The 20,219-nt window shown below is 38.3% G+C and overlaps 1 protein-coding gene across 3 annotated transcripts in view; it reads right to left on the bottom strand.

The window, feature by feature from the left end:
• The window catches only part of MAGED1 (MAGE family member D1), a 73,377-nt gene that overhangs the window by 27,182 nt on the left and 25,976 nt on the right, over positions 1–20,219 (bottom strand). The window contains exons 1-3 of one of the 3 annotated variants that reach the window (XM_079911493.1): positions 11,735–12,837; positions 11,440–11,543; positions 11,245–11,338 (exon numbers count right to left, since the gene is read on the bottom strand). The gene's annotated coding sequence lies outside the window, so the exon portion shown is untranslated. Of the gene's footprint in view, positions 1–11,244; positions 11,372–11,439; positions 11,544–11,734; positions 12,838–20,219 lie in introns of those variants that run through there. The other 2 variants (XM_079911494.1, XM_079911491.1) reach the window with 2 other exon arrangements.

Here is a 20,219-nt window from a genome sequence, read left to right as displayed (position 1 = left end):
CTATTTACAATTACCAAGATATGGAAGCAACTTAAGTGTTCATCAACAGACGAATGGATAAAGAAGATGTGACATATATATTCAATGAAACACTGCTCAGCCATAAAAAAAGAATGAAATTTTGCCATTTGCAGCAACATGGATGGACTTGGAGGGTATTATGCTAAGTGAAATAAGTTAGACAGAGAAAGACAAATACTCTATGATATCACTTATATGTGGAATCTGAAAGATAAAACAAACTTGTGAATATAGCAAAAAAGAAACAGACTCACAGACATGGAGAACAAATTAGTGGTTACCGGTGGGGAGAGGGAAAGGGGGAGGGGCGAGACAGAGGTAGGCATTTAAGAGGCAGAAACTACTAGGTATAAAGTGAATAAGCTACAAGGATATACTGTACAACACAGGGAATATAGCCAATATTTTATAATAACTATAAATGGAGCATAACCTTTAAAAATTGTGAATTAGCATATTGTACATCTGAAACATATATTGTACAGCAACTCTACCTCAATTTAAAAAAAAACACAATGAGATATCACCTCACACCTGTCAGAATGGCTATCATCAAAAAGTCTACAAATAACAAATGTTGGCAACGATGTGGAGAAAAGAGAACCCTTGTACACTGTTGGTGGGGTTGTAAATTGCCACTATGGAAAACAGTATGGAAGCTCTTCAAAAAACTAAAAATGGAACTACCATATGATCCCTCTGAATTCCAGACAAGACTGACACTGACTAATTCATTTATCCATTCACCTATCCATTCATTACTTTATGGTGCTATATGTTAATCTAATCAATACATTTAATAAGGACCTGTTATGTGTCTGGCATGGTTCTAAGGCCCTTGAGATATATCAGTAAACAAAACAGACAAAAATCCCTGCCTTCATGAAGCTTACATTATAAAACATACTTAGGCATACCCTGATCAAATTCCTGAACTCAAAGAATAAAGAAAACATCTTACAACCTTACAGATAGAAAGAAAAAATTATCTACAATAGAAAAATTAAAGCCAGACAGGCAAAGAACTTTACACGAAACTTCATGATTTCAATCACTAATTTTCCCAGAAATGGCTTTACTAAATTCTCAGGAACGCTGAAGTCAGTCTTTGACTCAGAACCTATGTTTTCCTAGGACACATTATCTAACAGGGGCAATACTACCCTTTTCTCATGCAACTAGATGTGTGCTTTTCAATTTTTTTTAAATTAACGATATATTGTTTAGGGACATACATATAAGGTGATAAAACTATAAGAAAACCAAGGGGACTGTTAATACAAAAGTCAGGGAGAAGTGTTACCTCTAGATGGAGGTAGACGGGAGGGGTGATTGGAGAAGCGCACATGGCAGGGGGGGCACTAAGGTATGGCTAATGTTCTATTTCTTGTCCTGGATGGTGGGTTTACTGGCATTATTTTATTCATATTATTTTAAATGTAAATAATCATTCATTCATTCAACAAATAATAAGTGCCCATCATGTATCAGGCATTATTCTAGGCATTGTAGACACAGAAATAAATTAGATAAAAATCTCCGTCCTTATGGAGCTTGCAATAAAATTTTCCAGAGCTTAAGCACAAGAACATACACACTGAAAGAGTCTACCAAGTGTCCAGTACAATAGATACACAGATATCCACACATCACCATGAAATTTCAGAATATCAGTGATAAAGTAGAAATTCTAAAAGCTTCCAGGAGTTGGGGGTGGAAATAGTCCAGACTGGAATAGGACAGAAAGCTCTAGAAAGGGGATTTCCAGAAAATAACCTAACTTACTTGAGTATGTTGCAAAAACCCAAACAAAACCAAAAAAAACAGACATACAGATTAGATGGAAAAGATAGTAATATATAAAAAATGCAAGTGAAAAGCAATTATTCAATCTAGAATTGATAAAAATGTGTACAAGAAAAATGTAATCACAATTCACTACTGGTTTCTTTAGTGAACAATGCACACACAATAATGTAAATGTTATCATTAAAAATGTATGCTATAACTATATTAAAAGGATGGAGAAGGGAAGTAGGAGAGGAAAAGTGAAAATTTAATCTTCATCTACCACAACAGGAAGTCAACAGCTAATACCTGAAATAAGTAACTCAAGAAATAATAGTATAGCCGTATTGTTTAGAATTATTGAGATAAAAACCAAAATAAATAGCTAACACATTTCAAAGTTGGTTACTTCAGGCACTTGAGCCTGGTGAGTGTGGGGAGGTGAAGCTAAATACTGCTATTTTTTGTTATGACTAAATATTTTTAAGCCATATATAGGCCTTATTATAATATAGAATATACTGTATCTAAATATTATACTTACTATAATAAAAATACAAAATAGAATATACTTTCATTATAAAGGGAGCTAGTTAATTATAAAGGAAAGGGATATGATGAGAACTGGGATTTACTGAAATTAATATGGCCAACAGAATAGATCAAGAGGTGAGGAGCATATAAATGTAGAAAGTGAAGGGCTCCCAATGTTTGCCTTTTATTCTTTTGCAACTCAGGGAAGTGGGTGTTCCAAATTGTTCTTAAATTGTAGCAATAGTCAAAGGGGAGTTTTACACTTGAGAAGTGACCACCAGAGGACCTGGTAGCCCCAGTCTCACAGGTAGGGTGGAACTGGAAATTATGGGTCCAAGATAGTCAGAGACAGGGGAGACTGAAGACAGGAGAGGGGAAATTTATTCTGGGAAAGAAACTCAGACTGCCACAAGAGAGCACAAGAAGAATGTAGTATTTCCCCTGGTTCCCCTCCTACCTTTCCTGCTGCTCATTCTCAGCTTTTTTGCCCCCATCCCCACTCCCAAATGCCTGTATTTCTGAGATTCTTCCCCGCCCCCACCTTTTCTCACTCCACACACTCTCCTGGGGCAAGCTCATTCATACCTTAATTAAAACCAGCACCTCTATGCTTGATGACCTCCAAATCTATCTGTAACCCTACTTGCTTCACAGCAGAATAAATTCCTGACTGCCTGCTGAATACTTCCTCTTGGACATTCCAAAGGTGCTTCAGACTTTGTTCAAAATTGAACTCATCATTTTTTCCCCTCAAACCTGTTCCTCATTCTGAGTTCTCCAGCTTATGGAATGGTTTTTACATTTCAACCACCAAAGGCAGAAAGAAAACTGAAGATCATCCTAGATTCCTTCTTCTCATCGGCCTCCCTATATCCTCCAGTCAGCCACTGAGTTCTTAATTTTTCACATACATGTATTCTAATTTCATTCCCACTGCCTTAACTCAGGCTTCAACATCTCTCCTCTTTTGTAATAGCCTCTGAACTCGTCTCCCTGTACCCAGTTCTGTCTTCTCCAGTCTATCCATCAAAATCTCATCCGCTAGACAACTGATGAGGACATACTGCATAGCACAGGGAACTCTACTTAATGCACTGTGGTGACCTAAATGGGAAGGAAATCCAAAAAAGAGGGGATATATGTATGTGTGTGGCTGATTCATTTTGCTGTGCAGTAGAAATGGACACAGCATTGTAAAGCAACTATACTCCAATAAAAATTAATTAAAAAAAACTCATTCACTGGATATTTCTAAAATGCAAATCTGTTCCTGTTAATAATCCCTTGACTAAAATCCCAATATCTCCCCACTGTTCTTAGTATAGCATTCAAGGCTCTCAATGATCTGGCCACTATCTTCTTCTCATTAAATACCCTCTCACTTTCTATGTTCCAAGTATACTAACCATTTTGAACATACCATAAATATACTGAAAACATTGAATTATTTCATATAATGTGTCTTTGCTCATACCACCACTGCTTGGAATGACTCTCTTCTATTTCTCAGCCCCAACAGTTAAAGCTGACAACATCTACACACCTTGCAGGACTTAGGCATTAATTTCTTTCTGGAACCCTCTCCCACCCAACAGAATTAACTATGTCCTCCTCTGTGTCTCTAATGTATTCTATATAGACTTTTATCAAGCATCTGTGATATTTTGCTGTGTACATTTGTTTATGTGTCTCTTCTACTAATATCAGCTTCTCTAGGACTAGGAACATATCTTTTTCACCTCTCTATTCAAAATATATATCACAGTGCCTGGTATAAAGAAGATGCTTAACAAATGTTTCTGAATAAATAAAAGAATCATCATAAGGATGTAATATATGAGGCCAGCCTGATGCCAATCTCCTATCTATGGCAGACATCAGCAATCTACCATAGAATTGTCCCCTTGCACCTCAGAATCATTGTCAAGCCAGCATATTATTAAAACCGATTTCAATCAATTGGAATTGGCACAAGATATAAAATTTATTTCTTATCCTGGAATGTAGGCTGTCACAATGGAGTGCCTCAGTAATTACTGGAGTTGATCTAAGAGAATTAACATGGGAGAATAAACATAACCAATGGCAGAGTATCTCCTAAACACTCTTTGCAACAGTATGTTGTAGCAAAAATTGGCATCAGGAGGTAAATTCTGTCTGTATACATCCAGCACTACCCATTGAAGAGACATCTTGTCATCAGAAGAGACAAAACCCCACATATTGGTATTCTGATTTATACTTCAATTTCGTCTCAATTGATTCAGAAAATATTCCTCTCTAAGGATCAGAAATCTGATAACAAGCAAAGTGCTGCACCTGAGCTACCAGGCATATCACACTTGGAGAAACAATGGATCAACTTATCTTCATTCCTTCTGCATCCAGAACCCCTGGGAAAGTACAGAAGAGAAAAAACTCCTTTCTCAAATGGAACAACAATCTATTGGAGCACTGTTTCCAAATCTTAAGACCATAACACATATACAAAATGATAACTTATCTACAGACATGGGGCTATACTGGACAAGACTGTTCATTGCCAGAAGTAACTGGCCTGGAAGCTCCAGGCAAATTGGGCTGCCTGTACAGTGTATTAGTTTCCTATTGTCACTACAAATTACCACAAACTTAGTGGCTTAAAGCAACATAAGTTTATTCTTTTACAGTTCTAGAAGTCGAAAGTCTAAAATGGGTTCACAAGGTTGCATTCCTTCTGGATGCTCTAGGGGAGAAGCATTTCCTTGCTTTTTCTAGCTTCTAGAGTCTACATTTTTTGGCTCATGGTCCCTTTCTTCAACATCAAAGTCATCAGCTTAGCATCTTATTTCCTCTCTGACCCCTGCTTCTGCCCACATATCTTCTCTCTATAACTCTGACCATCTTGCCTATCTCTTATAAAGAGCCTTGTGATTATACTGAGCCCACCCTAATCATCTAGGACAATCTCCATAGCTCAAAATCCTTAACCTTTTACCATTTCAAGTAACATATTAGGTTCATATTCAGGTTCTGGGAATTAAGACAGACATCTTTGGAGGTCCACTATTTAGCCTACCATTTGCAGATTGTGCAAGCTGTGCATCACATGATTCTGCAGGGTATCATTCATACTGTGCACATCATAGATATTTGCATTTATTATGACAATTTTCTGGCAGGTAGTAATAAAATGTTTTGAGGAAGAGATACCATATTCCAATTCACACAAAGGTACCATATGACTTAGCAGAAGCTCATGGTCTAAAGTGATTAATATCTCAACACAGCTGTAAAACACGGGGGTCAGGGAGCTCTGTATTATAGAGGGTTGAGGCCCTGGAAGAACTAAAAAAATTATAGCAAACATTCATTAAGTGTGTACTATGTGCCAGGCACTACACTAGACACTTTATAACCCTTAAAATCCCTTGAATCTTTACAACTTGTTGTGGTATTAATATTCTGACCCAAAAAATGAGCAACATGAGACTCAGAGAGATTTATTAAATATAACCAAGGTCACACAGCTAGAAGGTGGTTAAGCTGGTAAATAAACCTAGGTATAGCTGATTCTAGAACACAAATACTTTTCTGCTGTACCATGCTGCCTCTCTTTTTTTTTATTCTTTTGGCCGTGCCACACGGCATGTGGGATCTTATTTCCCCAACCAGGGATTGAACCCATGCCCCCTGCAGTGGAAGCGCAGAGTCTTAACCACTGGACCACCAGGGAAATCCCCATGCTGCCTTCTTAAAGTGAGAGGATATAAAAATCAATGTATTAGAGTTCTTATACCTTGAGTTTCTGGAAGGCATACTGATCTGTCAATGCTAAGGCACTGAATATTCCTATGGCAATTTCAAGCAGTAGTTCCTCTGAATACTGGGTGATAGACAAGCAACCTATGTCTATACCCATACCGGGAGGAAAATCATTCCATATACCCTAGTTTCTCCACTTCTTATCGGCTAGATTTTCTCGGTTTATTTTGGCTTTTCTGGTTATAATTCCTAAAATGATCTGGAACCTTTCCTGAAGCTTCCAGCACACACATCTGTCTGGCCTTCATTCCTACTCAGTCTTTTGTAGAACTGGACAATTCTCCCTTATTTTGTGATGATGAAACTGACCTAGCCAATTTCAGAGCCTACACCATGAGAAGTGGTTGTGGTGAACATTTGAGAAGAGAATCCAGTTATTAATGAAATCTTTCAAGTTTGGAGGTGATCCCTATTCAAAGCAATAAATGCTTTATAACCTTTACTCCATTTTCTGGAGCTCAATGTGGAGTTTCTGGGAGTATTTACCAGATTCCAAAACTGACTGAAGGCTACCAAAACTCACTGCACTGAAGAGTGAATTGTGATTTCTGGAATGAATCACTTAATGATGAATAAAGGCTAACAAATCTCTGAAGATTTACACATTGCCAGTATAAACCTAGAATAATTAAACTGTCTAGGATTCAAACCCTGGCTCTTCCAGTGATAGCTGTGTGACCTTGGGAAAATTCTTCCATCTCTTTTTCTTGGTTTCTTCACATGTAAAACAAGGATGAGAGTTCCTATATTATCCGATTGTTCCAAGAATTAAATGATTAAACAAACTATGTAAAGTTCTTATAGTAGTAGTATACATGGTAAGTGTATAATTATATGCAATAAATGGAAAGTATTTTAATTAACTTTTATTATGAATCCTTTTTTCATTTTTACCAAGATCTGATTTTTCTCACAAAGACCTTTCCACAGCATTACATTAATCAGATTCCTGTACTGTCTAATGCTGAGCAAGATTACACTTCAAATTGAAGGCCTTTCTACATTCACTGCACTATGAACTCACTGATACCAAATAAGGCTAAATCCTAAGGAAAGCATACTCATTTTTTTTTTTTTTTGCGGTACACGGGCCTCTCACTGTTGTGGCCTCTCCTGTTGTGGAGCACAGGCTCCGGACGCGCAGGCCCAGCGGCCATGGCTCACGGGCCCAGCCACTTCGCGGCATGTGGGATCTTCCCGGACCGGGGCATGAACCCGCGTCCCCTGCATTGGCAGGCGGACTCTCAACTACTGCGGCACCAGGGAAGCCCACTCATATTTTTTACATACATTGAGGGTCTTGCCTTTATGAATCACTTAATGATAGATAAGACTTAGCCTCTAATTGAAGGCTTATTCATTCTAGTAGTTTCTCTCCACTATGAATTTGCAGATGATAAACAAGGATCTCCTTCCATCTCCACTATGAATTTTCTGATATTCTATAAGGACTGATATCACCAAAACCCCTTCCCACATTCATTACATGCATAAGCTTTCTTTGCACCATGAATTCTTTTTTGGCTTAATAAGATTTGAGCTAGATCTGAAAAGCCTTCCACACAGGCATTGCAACCATTTTCTTACCTTGGAACTCTTTCATGTTTCAAAAGAAAATGTCTGAGCTTGTCCTGAAGTCTTTCCCAGTTAATACCCTCATAGGGTTTCTCTTCACTATGCATTTTCATATGGTGGAAAAACCTTGATTATTCACTGCAATTTCTTTCACATTGGGAAAGTTTCCCCACCCTATGAAACTTCTGGTGTTGAAAGAGAACCGAGTTCTGCCTGAAGGCCTTCCCACATTTTTACAGCCATATTAATTAATAAGTTCTCAAGTGTGAATCCTCAGATGTCAAATTAAGATCGGCCTCATGACTAAAAATTCCTTTATATTCATTACCTTCACAGGATTTCTCTCTACTAGAGTTCTCTGAGGCATCAACCTTGAACACTAACAAAAGACTTTTAGACACTAATCATACATGTAGGGCTTCTGTGCATCAAAAATTTCCCAGTGTCTCACACATTCTAAAAACTGTGCAGAGTCATAGTCCTATGAACCATATCTCTATGCTCTTTCTCCTAGGGGCTCTCCTCATATAACAGACATCTAGCTCAGCCTTTTCTCAGCCAATGCACTCTCAGCCTTTCTCTTCAGTAAGATTATTTTTATAAGTGGCAGTATTGTGCCCACAACAGACTTCCCTGGAGAAAGGAATATGTTAGATTCTTCCCTGCAAAGCTTTCTTGCAGCCTATGTCATCACATGCCAAGTCTTCTCCACAGAAGAGACTCTGACCAATTGGTCTTGGATTCTGGATCCATAATATTCTTCGGAATTTGGCTTTTTCTGAGATTTCCCTCATTGAAATAGATCCTAGTCTTAGTCATAAGCTTATCATCTAAAATGATAGATCCTCAAACATAAATGGGCAAAAAAACATACGTAAACCAGTCACAAAAAAGGAAATATAAAAACATGAAATATTTTACCTTATCAGTCATCAATAACTGTAAATTGAAACAACCATGTGAGATTAACTGTTCCTCTCTCACTCTCACCAAGCAGTTTATATGAGTGCATGTTTGACTGCTGTCCTTGCTGGTATGAATGTAAACTGGTAAAAACTTCTAGAAAACAACTTTCCAGTGTGTAATTATGAGCCATAGAATAGTCATACCTTTTGAGCCAGTAATTACTCTTTAAACAATCTACCAAACAAAATGGTCAGATATGCAAATAAAGATTCATGTACAAAACGATTCATTGAAGCATTTATATTAGTGAAAAAATGGAAACACACAAAATATCCAAAAACATGGAAATGGTTAAATAAATTGCAGTATACTTTTATGAAGGGATATTACGCAGCCAACAAAAATGTTGCCCAAAATTGTTACTGACAAGGGAGATTCTCATGTGAGATAATTTTTAAAGAAAACAGGTTTTAGAGGAGAAAGCATGGGCTGAATTGTGTCCCTTTAAAATTCACATGTTGAAGTCCTAACCTCCAGTACCTCAGAATGTGACTGTACCTGGATATAGGACCTTTAAAGAGGTAATTTAGTTAAGATGAGATCATTAGGGTAGGCCTTTATCCAATATGACTGGTGTCCTTATAAGAAGAAGTTAGAACACAGAGACACATAGAGGGAAGACCATGTGAAGACACAGGGAGGAAAAGATAGCCATCTACGAGCCAAGGAGAGAGGACTGAGAAGAAACCAACCTGGTCAACACCTTGATCTTAGACTTCTATGCCTCAGAATTCTGAGGAAATAAATTTCTGCCGTTTAAGATACCCAGCCTGTGGTACTTTGTTATGGCAGTCCTAGGAAACTAATACAGCAGGATACAAAATTGTATATACTGAAAGGAAATATATCAATTAGTTAATAGGATTTATATCTGGGTAATGAAATGAACAATTTTTATTTCCTTCCTTATAAAGTTTTGTTGTTCTCCAAAATCCTCACGATGAGCATGTGTCTACCTTTATAATACAAAGTATGTAAAAAAAAAAGATAAAGATATCCACAAGCAAACACAGAATAGATAGAAAAAACACATATAACTTTTACTTGATGAAATGAAGCTGCCAAAATGAGGTAGAAAGAAAATTAGTCAGAAAACTAAGGTCTAGGGACTTCATGGCTTTGTCTCACTTTTAGGTGGCCTCCCAACTCAGGGAGAGAGGGACTTGGAGAAGCAAAGTGATGTGAGGATGACTAGTTTGTTTGGAGGCTAATGGCAGAGACAATGAAAGAGATTCAACTGAGTGGAAATGGGAAGATGCCCTAAACAAAGGAGGTGTTGAATGTGTAGAACTAAGAGAGAAAAGCAAGGATTTGGAAGAAGGGAGACGGCAAGAGATTCATTTTCAGGGCACTGAAGAAGGGGAAGCAATAGAGAAGGGAGAAGTAACTGGGCATGCTAACAAAAAGGTAACCAAAAAGAAAACAGGAAAAGAAAGATTCTCTTTTGCCTGATTTTATGGTACCCACCAGATGGAGAGTTTGAGAGGGGTATAGGGGTTTAGAATATGTAACCCCAAAATATGCCATGTTGGCATATTGATTATTTTGAATTAAAGGTACTTGAGAACCAGCTGGTGCAAGAATGATACTCTGACCCTCCTTTGTCCCCCTGAAAGCAGGAGAAAACTTTCTCAAGAGAAAGAGATCCTCCCTGTACCAGAAGGGTAGAAGGCATCCTTATCACCAGAGACAGGGAATTTAGGGCCCGAGAAGGCTGTACAAACAAACCTTGTTAATTCTTTACTATTTCTAGGCCAAACCCCTTTGCCTTGTCGATTCTTCATAAATACATTTTTTTTTTTTTTTGCGGTATTTAGGCCTCTCACTGTTGTGGTCTCTCCCATCGCGGAGCATAGGCTCCAGACGCGCAGGCTCAGCGGCCATGGCTCACGGGCCTAGCCGCTCCACGGCATGTGGGATCTTCCCGGGCCGGGGCACGAACCCGTGTCCCCTGCATCAGCAGGCGGACTCTCAACCACTGCGCCACCAGGGAAGCCCAATACATTGTTTTTTTAATCTACAAGGTATAACAGCTCTCTGTTCTGATCACTCGAGTCTCACATTTTTGTGGGACTCCTGTACATACAAAATTAAATTTGTTTTTATCCTGTTAATCTGTCTTATGTCAGTTTAATTATTAGACCAGTCAAGGGACCTATAAAGGAAGAAGGGAAAATTTTCCCACCCCTACAGTTGCAACAATAAAGACAACAACTACTACAACTATTTAGTAAGCATATACCAAGCACAAACACTCACTGAAATACTATATTTCACATGGAAACCTTGAGAGATAGGTATTATTATTACAAATGTATAGATGAAGAAACTGATGGTCAGAGAGGGAAACTGAGTTACTCAATATTTTAGAATTAGTAAGTAGGGGAACTGACAGCCAATTCAAGTATGCCTGGCTCTTAAGCTCCTGTGTTTTCCACCATGCCAAGGGGCCTCGTGGGCATTCACCAACCAAAATTCCAAAACTATCCTAACACTATCTAATAAAGCTGTAAGTTCACAAGTCCCTCCCTACCTCATTTTCCTTCCTTTGCTCACCTAAGAGGATTTCTTTCTGGGTTCTTTTGTCCTTAGCTCTTTCCAAATTCAGATGGGAATTTATTTTGGTCTTTTGATGTGGAAAATCCTGCAGCTGAAAAGGAAATAAAAGTTTGTGGTTAGAGGTGGGGTACTGCATGTCCTTAAATTCAGTTCTGAAGGGTACAGGGGGGGTGATGGAAGGGGGTTTCTTACTTATTAGATGTTTTAGAACCAGGCAAAGGTCTTGTGAAAGAGGCATAGAAATGCTTGTGTTCCCAAGAGCCACGGAGAGGGCGCTGACCTTGAGGGATGAAAACCTGATAAGAAAAACACAAGTCATTTACTCTCCATGGATTTGTTCCATCATCCAGGAACAGAAAACATTGGAATCCAAAGGTTACAGTGCACTGAATTGGTTAAGCATATAGGCTTCAGGGTTGAAGAGAGCAAGGCTAAAATCCCAATGTTACTTCTTACTTGCTATTGGACCTTGGGCAAATATCCTTACTTTTCTGAGCACTGGATGTGTGCAAAGGGAGTGTTGCTTGCCATTCCAGTAAACAACAATGTTGCCAGCCATCAAGTCAGCAGCCACTGCAGCCGCCCCCCACTCCTCCCGCATGGTGCGCCCTGAAAGGAATTCACGATGGAGAAAAACAGGAAGCATTCTGTGCTGGGGATACTGGCCCTAGACAGTTATAAGATGCGTATCTAAGGAATAATTTGAGCCTGGACTCTCGCATCTTCCCATACATAGAAAGTACTAAAATGGTTAACTTGAGATGTCTATTTTTGTGATTAGCAGTAATATTTTGATGTTCAACTACATTTTTTTCCAGCAAAGAACTCCTATATACCCTGTCTCCTCCCTCAGTAAGGTCCCCGAATCAAACTTAACTCGCTACTTTTAGGTTGTACATATTTCCTCAGCCAACAGATATTTCCTCTATAAAATAAAGCAAATAAAAACCCAAAAGGTAATGAGACGTTCTGAGCCTAAACCTAATCTCAAAAGAAAATGAAAGAGTTCTAGGAAAATTTGCTAGTTCTGCCCCCGCAGCTTGTTTGGACAAACCCTCATGATAAAACAACTAAAAAAAATCTTGGTGAAAAAGAAGTAACAACTACTTGAAAACAACAAAAAGACAGGGCAATAAAAATATGGAAATATCAGAGCAACACCATGGGAAAAGGGGAACCTAGAGAAGTAAATATAAGCAGAGAGGCAATCCCCCCAAAATTTAACTTTCTATATTTCAGTTGCCTTGAAAGGCAAAGGAAACAGATAAAGCCCAGAACTACACAGAGTAGGAAAACTATCAGGAGACCCTCCCTACAATAAGCTGGGACCCCAAAGACTACCATCTCGGGGTAGGAAGCAGGTCATTTTGTAGCTCAGGTTGAACTACAGGACTTGCCCTGGGATCCTTGAACCTTGAATTAGACAAAGAAGCAAATCAGCAGGATCAGCTGATAACAGAAAAGACTTCAAACACTGGGATTAGCAAACACAAACCATAAAATCAGTATTTTACCATGGATAAAGAAATAAGTAACAAACTTAAAGATACTTCCAAGCAACAGGAAACTGTAATAAGTGGTATATCATAAGTAAACCTAATCAACTTAAAAAAAAATACAATACCCCAAATGAAAAACTCAAGGTATAGCTTTCATCAGGAGATTAGGAAAATAATTTATGAAAATTTAAGACAAGTCAGGAAATTAATAAGAGACAAAAGATGGAAAGTACAGAAGAGTGTAAGAGACTCAAACTGCTCTCACTCACTGAAGCAGGTGTCAGGACTTCGTAAAAGTGATCACGCTGAATCTTAACAACTACTTTACGAGGCACAAAATATATAATTTCACTGATAATACAGAAAATCCTTTTCAGCCCTTTCTCCATTTCTACAAGCAAAATTGGGCTCCAGACCTGCTTTTTCTTTAAAAGTAGCTAGTGAAATTCCAGAGCCTAACTTTACAAATGCAAATGTTCACAATCAACAAAAGGAAACTCAAAAAGAAATGTGGGCTCTGTACTCTCTCCCTACAGCCTTGAAGGGGTGGAAACCATTTTGCTTCACAATTATTTCAAATAATCTAAATTTGAAAGATGTTAAATTGAGAATTTTAATGAGAATGTCAATCTTGTTCTCTTTTACAATATGGAGACTTATGAATATTCATAACTGCTACCAACTAATTCTATTCTCTGTTAATACATATCTTTCCTTAGAAGTATTATTTAAAGAAAGGCATTTTATAAGACTCTTGCAACTTTAGAAATTGATGCTTTTTTCTACGAAAATAACCCACAAATGAAATGTGTAATTCTAATTAAGTATCTTATTTGGTAATTCATTAACCTGGTGGGGTAGACAGAATAATGGCTTTCCCAAGATGTCCACATCCTGATCCTGTGAGTATGTCACCTTACATGGCAAATGGGACTTTGCATGTGTGATTAAGGATCTTGAGATGGAGAGATTATCCTGAATTATACTGGTGGGCTCAATGTAATTACAAGAGTCTATAAGAAGGAAGCGGGAGGATGAGAGTCAGAGAAGGAGATATGATCATGAAAGTAGAAGGTCAGAGTCACAGAGTTGAAGACGATATACTGGTAGATCTGAAGATAGGGAAAACGACCATGAACCAAGGGAACGCCGGCAGCCTTTAAGAAGCCGGAAAAAGCAAGGAAACCGATTTCCCCTAGAGCCTCTGGAGGGAGCTCGGCCCTGCCAGCACCTTGATTTTAGGACTGCTGACCTCCAGAACTACAAGATAATAAATCTGTGTTTATTATCTACGTTTGCCACAATTTATTACAGCAGCAATAGGAAACTAATACATCTGGTGATAAAGCTGAAATTGCTATCTCTGTATTTAAAAACAGATTAATACTTCTAAGACCATTCTGACAAATTAGGAAAAGATCATTGGCACTTTCCTCTCTACCCATAGGCATGGATAAACAAATATAAATCCATGATTCTGCTGGATTTACTATGTAACAAATACTTTGAGAGGATATATTTCTTTTAAATGAACAGTGTCATGATTTCTATTTCACCAGTGAGAAAAATGAAACCCCTAAGGTCAGTACACTATAAGCTAGGATTTAAATCCCTGTCTACTGGCTACAAAGTCTAGTATTATTTCACTACATCTTGCTGCCTCTCAAACTGCTTGGGGTGTGATGAAGACAGGGTAGAACATCTAAATGTATTCCTCAAACAACCCACAGCTGCACAAAAGACTCCATGTTTGTGAGATGCTCTACCTTTTTGCTTTAACTCGATGATCTCACAGTAAGCAACATGCTGTTTTCTTAGTTTGACTTCCCAAGTACCCCAAATGACATACCCTAGAGAGAGGACCTGAGTGTTCTCGCCACAAGAAAATATTAGTGTGAGACGTGTGTGCTTTTCTCTCTGAATCTTAGTCTCAGTAAATTAATTTGTATTTGTTTATCACCAAGTTTCATTTTAGCATTTCACAAATGCTAAAGACCAAATCCTGGACAGTAGTCAATTAACTGAAATACTACCACCTTGTAGGCTCTTTTATTAAGTACTGTTAAAATTTCCAAATAAAGGTAATTTCCTTTCTTTGATGACTTCTAAAGTATTTACACGTCAAACACAGCTCATTAGAGCATGAGGCCTCAGAGATGCTCAAGTGAACTTGTTTCAGAAAAGAATTCTACTTTACTTTATACACAATGATATCAACTTACAGAGGTATAAGGACTGAAAGGGAAAAATAATTATAGTTATTCACAAATTACATTAACAAACCAAAACCACTTTGTGATAATTCACTGGGCTGTACAGGTATAATTCACGTACTTTTAAGTATGATTTACATAAATGTTATATAAAAACAATAAAATCTACAAACAAACAATTGGATCTAGAGAAAGAGGTTAGTAAGGTGAATGGATCTAGAAACTATACACCAGAAACAAGCATTCCCATATACCAGTCACAATGAATTACAAAATGTAATTTAAAAATATTAGCGAGAGCAACAAAAACTATCAGTACACAGAAATATACCTAACAAGATATGCATGAGACCCTTGCAGAGAAAATTATAATAAACTTTTTTCAAAGACGTTAAAAATATCTAGATAAAAGGAGAGATAAACCACGTTCATTGTTGTAAAGATGCCATTTCTGTATCTATAATCTATAACTAAAATGCAGTTCTAATCAAAATTTCAGTTTCTCAGAGACCATATTAAGCGTATCTCAAAATTCATATGGAAAAGTAAAAGGCAAAGAATATACTTTTGAGGAAGAGTTAAGGAAGGGGTCTTTCCCTACCAAATATTAAGATGCATTACAAAACTATAGTAATTAACAGTGTAATACTAGTATAGAAATAGACAAATAGACCAGTGGAAGAGAACAGAAAGCCTAGAAACAGATATATACATACATTACAACTTGGTATATTATAGAGACAGCATTATAAATCTGTGGAGAAAGAACAGACAACTCAGTAAATAGTCCTTGAACCACCGATTAATCATTCAGAAAAAAAAATAAGATCTCTACATCATATAGTACATAAAAATAAATTCCAAGTGAATCATAAACCTAATTGTGAAAAGAAAATTATAAAAATTTTACAGGAAGATACCGTAAAACACCTTTATGAAATCAAGGTGAGAAAGAATTCCCTAAACAAGATGCAAAAAACATGTCATAAAGAGAAACTGATAATTTCATGGGGAAATGGAAGTAGCTGCTCTTCCATGAAGGCTAAGGTGATCAATATTATAGCATAAACTGAACCATTTATGAAACTATTTCTATTTGTCCCCTTTCCCTAGCTCTTCTAGACCAGAGTGGCCTCTCAACTGCTCATTTCTTCGGGTACTTCCCAAGCTCAAGGCTAGATGACATACCCAGGTAGCTACCGTACATGGTCTAAATGACCACCTGCTCTCTGGTCCCCACACTCAAGAGGATTCTCAGCCACTGCCAGATTAACTGCTACTTCTATGGAAAATTAAGTTCTTACCATGGTGCCTTCCAGGAGGCCTTCTCTGAGCCCCGGGGTTAGAGATACCCTCCTCCATATTTCTACTGAAAGCACCACACCCTGGTCTCTCTGTCATAATATTCCCTGTTGTAATGTCTGTGTCTATCTCACCCACCAGACTCAGTAGAAAATACATCTAATTCAACAACATGTCCTCATTATTCAGCAGAGTCTATATCACTACATTTTTTACTTATTTTCTTGATTGATTAATTAATTAATGGTCTAGCTAACTTTTCTAAGGTTTGAAATCAATCTATCTTCCCCACAGGTATCCTACCACTTCTGACATTCTCAGACTATGTATGTTTTCCTCTCTCATCTTCTGTAACTTCCCTCTTTCTTCACTCATACTTCCTATCTACGAGGGTCCTGGGAAAATATTTTTCTGATAACCAAGAAAATAGAGGGAATGAAAAGTAGCAAGCCACGCTCATTGCCTCTTGAAGCTATCAGTTCACTATTCTCCTTCCCACCTAGAATCTTTCCTTTGTGACCTCCAGGATCCCCCTCCTTGAAAAATAAGCTTACCACACCCTTCAGTGATGTATAGAACACCCCCTTCACCTTCTAGCCATAAATGAAATAGTTCTCTCCTGAGCCTGCTGGTTCTCCCACATCCCTGGTCCCAAAATTCCCAACTGGTAAACCACACACACTGGTATGTGAAACCTCTGCATAACATGCTACTCAAGAAGTATCTGTCAGATGGACATTCTCAGGTGGCTTGCCCTGTGATACAGAGCAGAGCCCAACGTGTTGTAAAAGATAACTGGGTCCTATATTAACTGTATTGTAGGACTACACTGTAGTGTTCAACTGGTAGTAAAGAAGGATGATGTTTTCTAGAATAACTCTGCCTTGTGAGTATGTATGGAAATGCAGCCAAGAGCATTAAACAGATTGACACAAATAGAAGCCAAAGGATGAAAGGACATCAAGTGGAGAACCACAATAAATATGCCACTGTTTTCAATATCTTGAAAATTCAAATTCTCAACATGCATAGAGAAAGCAAAAATAATAACAATAGTAAAAAGTAAAGAAACAGAGAACTAAAATACGAAATAAGCATCTCCTAATTTTAAATATGCTCTAATATTAGTGAAGTAAATCAGGTCCAAGAAGTACATTAAATACTAATTTTAATTAAGGTTTGGAATTATTTATTATTCCATTACTAGTTTTAAAATTAAAAAACAATAATACATATGTATAATATTTCACACCTTCATATAAAATTTTGTCAATTTTCTAAAAGTTGATAAACTCATATGCAATTTTTGATCACTTCAACTGTATTTCTACAAAATTCAGGTAATTAAAGGTGTGCCATAAACAAACAAACATAAGATGAGACTCTAGGAGGCACTCCAAATGCTTACCCAGCCATCTTCACTTCTAACTGGCCACAGAAATAAACCAACCAAGGTTCTCAATCTTTGAGATTTTGGGTGAGAAACAAACAAGCCAGGGTCCTCCCTAAGGACAAGATTCCCTAAGGGACAGACTGTGTAAAAGAAAGGAACAAGCCAGCTCCCTCCTTGGAGATGGCTAAAGATGGTTGTTCAAGGATCCTCCAAAGACACAGGGTCATCTAAGCCACTACCCCAGTCTTCATATTCTGCTAGACATAGATGCTAATTATCTCTGATCACTTCCTGGTTCTGGTTCTTGACCCTTGAGTTTGAGGAAGAGTTAACTGAGTCAGAGCCCACCCACAGAACCTCTGGCTAATTGCTAAGATCAATTGTTTGGACCATCCAAGAAAGAGGAGCATTGTAGGATGCTAACCCAGCTGTCTTCCTTCTCAAATGGCCTCAGAGGCTGAGCAACCACACTCAATTCTAGGGCCCAATTCTTGGGCCTAGAAACTCTGGAAAAGATAGGACCAAACCAAGGTTCTCCTACTGAAGCAGCTAAGGGCAACTGTTCCAGGAGAAATGTGAAATAGTAACCAAGACCCCCCCATATCCACAGCAAATCACAAGTCCTGGCTATCCCTGATCATCTCTGAGCCATAGTTTTCTGGCCTCAAGACTGGGGGAGAAAAGAACCAAGGTATGTATCCTCATATACTTTTAGTGGGAGTTAAAATTGATGCAATCCTTTTGAAAATCAATTTTCCACTATCTAGTAAAGCTGAAAATATGCATAAACTAATACCAGATAATCCCTCTCCCAGATATATATCTTAGAGAAACTCAAGCACATGTGGAACAGGAGACATATATAAGAACAGCAGTACCGTTCACAATACCCCAAAACTGAAAGCAATCCAAATGTCCATAAACAGTAGAATGTATAGACAGATGTGTGTGTCCACATGTATCTGTATACATAGGCAAAGAAATGATTATCATAAAAGGCAAGTCAGGATAAATGGTTACCTTTGGGAGAGAAACAGGGATAAGACGAGGCTTCTGGATAACTTGCAATGTTCTATATTTGGCCCTGGAAGGTTCTTTTATGGGTGTTTACTTTATAATTATTCATTTTAGTGTACATTTACATTTTATGCAACTTTTGGTATTTTTGTTATATTGCACAATTCGAAAAACATTAAAAAAAAAAAAAGAATTCGGGCCTCCCTATGGAACTCCCTTAAAGCATCCCCTAAGTGCACGTGTTCTCAACCTTTCTGAGGTAAGGAATGACATAAAAAGCATCCACCCCTCTGTAAAAGCTATGGGGACTGGTTATCCACATTCATTTACAATAGGATTTTTGGAAAGGGAAGCCTGGGCAGGCCAGGGTCCTACCAGCAGTGCCATTTCCCTTAAAGTTGCTAAGGGCAGTTGTTCAAGTCCCTCCAGGTACAGGAAGCAGTGAATAGAATGCTATCTTAGCTCCCCTTACATTCAAGATTTTACCGCCAGTCCTTTCTTGGCCCTGGTTATTGGCAAAAATAAAATAAGGTTTGTGAAGTAACGACAAAGTTGAAACAAAGCCAGGACTATCCAAGGGATCTACTGCAAAGCTGGTTAAGGGCAACTACTCACGCTGGCCATTGCTGCTTCCATTCCCTAACTCTTCCTCCCTTCTGTAAAAATCCCCACTCCTTTGTCATGCCATGTGCCTCTTAGCTACACTCACCCCTTCTTCCACAAAAGAGCATCTTTCTCGCCTTCCTCTCTACTCTTACACGCTAAACCTTTCCTACTATCTTTGATGATCCCATGGCTAACTTGTCCATCACCCCAGCTTCACAGTTCCTTGACCTCCTTCTACTCCAGCTCACCCACCCACGGAATCTTCTCATCATCCAGAACTACTTTCCCCCTGAAATCTTAAGCTCCTATATCCTACTCTGACCATGATTTCTTGTCTGCCATTCCACCTCTATCTAACATCCACTCTTTGAGCTTTGAAACCTCCACACAGCTTCACTGACACCCACCCACATATTCACACAGCTTCTCCTTCTCTGGTTCTACAGAATCCTCCTGAGAACACACTTTTTCCTGATGAGACTAAATCCCATGGTCTATAACCTGAACTAATCTCATCAGTAACCTCAATAATCTACTTAGCCCCTCAAACCTCCCACCACCCAAAATCATCATCACACATTCACAAGTCTAAAATCAAACCCAATGCTTGCCTTCCTTGCTCCCACTTTTTGGCAGCCGAACACACCTGGAAAAAAGGACAAGACTAAAAACATTTTATTTCCAGCTCAGAGAGGTGTTCATTACTGCCCATCAATCTTCTCTCATTCCCCAAAGAAGGGTGCAACCTTCTTCCTCTTTCCTCTGGCTCCTGGTCATCCCCTCTCACACTCCAGAATGCCCTTACTGCCTTATTCAGAGAGAATATATTGGGGCAAGAAAGAAACTCCCTCAATCTCTTGCCTTTCCAAAACCTCACAAACAAGCCTTTCTGACCCTCTTTAACTGCAATATCAGAAGTGATGCCCTTTCTCTTGTTCATGG

The sequence above is a fragment of the Stenella coeruleoalba genome (genome assembly GCF_951394435.1).
Source record: "Stenella coeruleoalba genome assembly, chromosome: X".
Lineage (NCBI taxonomy): Eukaryota > Metazoa > Chordata > Mammalia > Artiodactyla > Delphinidae > Stenella > Stenella coeruleoalba.
Note: the sequence above shows the minus strand (reverse complement) of the source record. Positions and strands in the feature narration are given on the sequence as shown.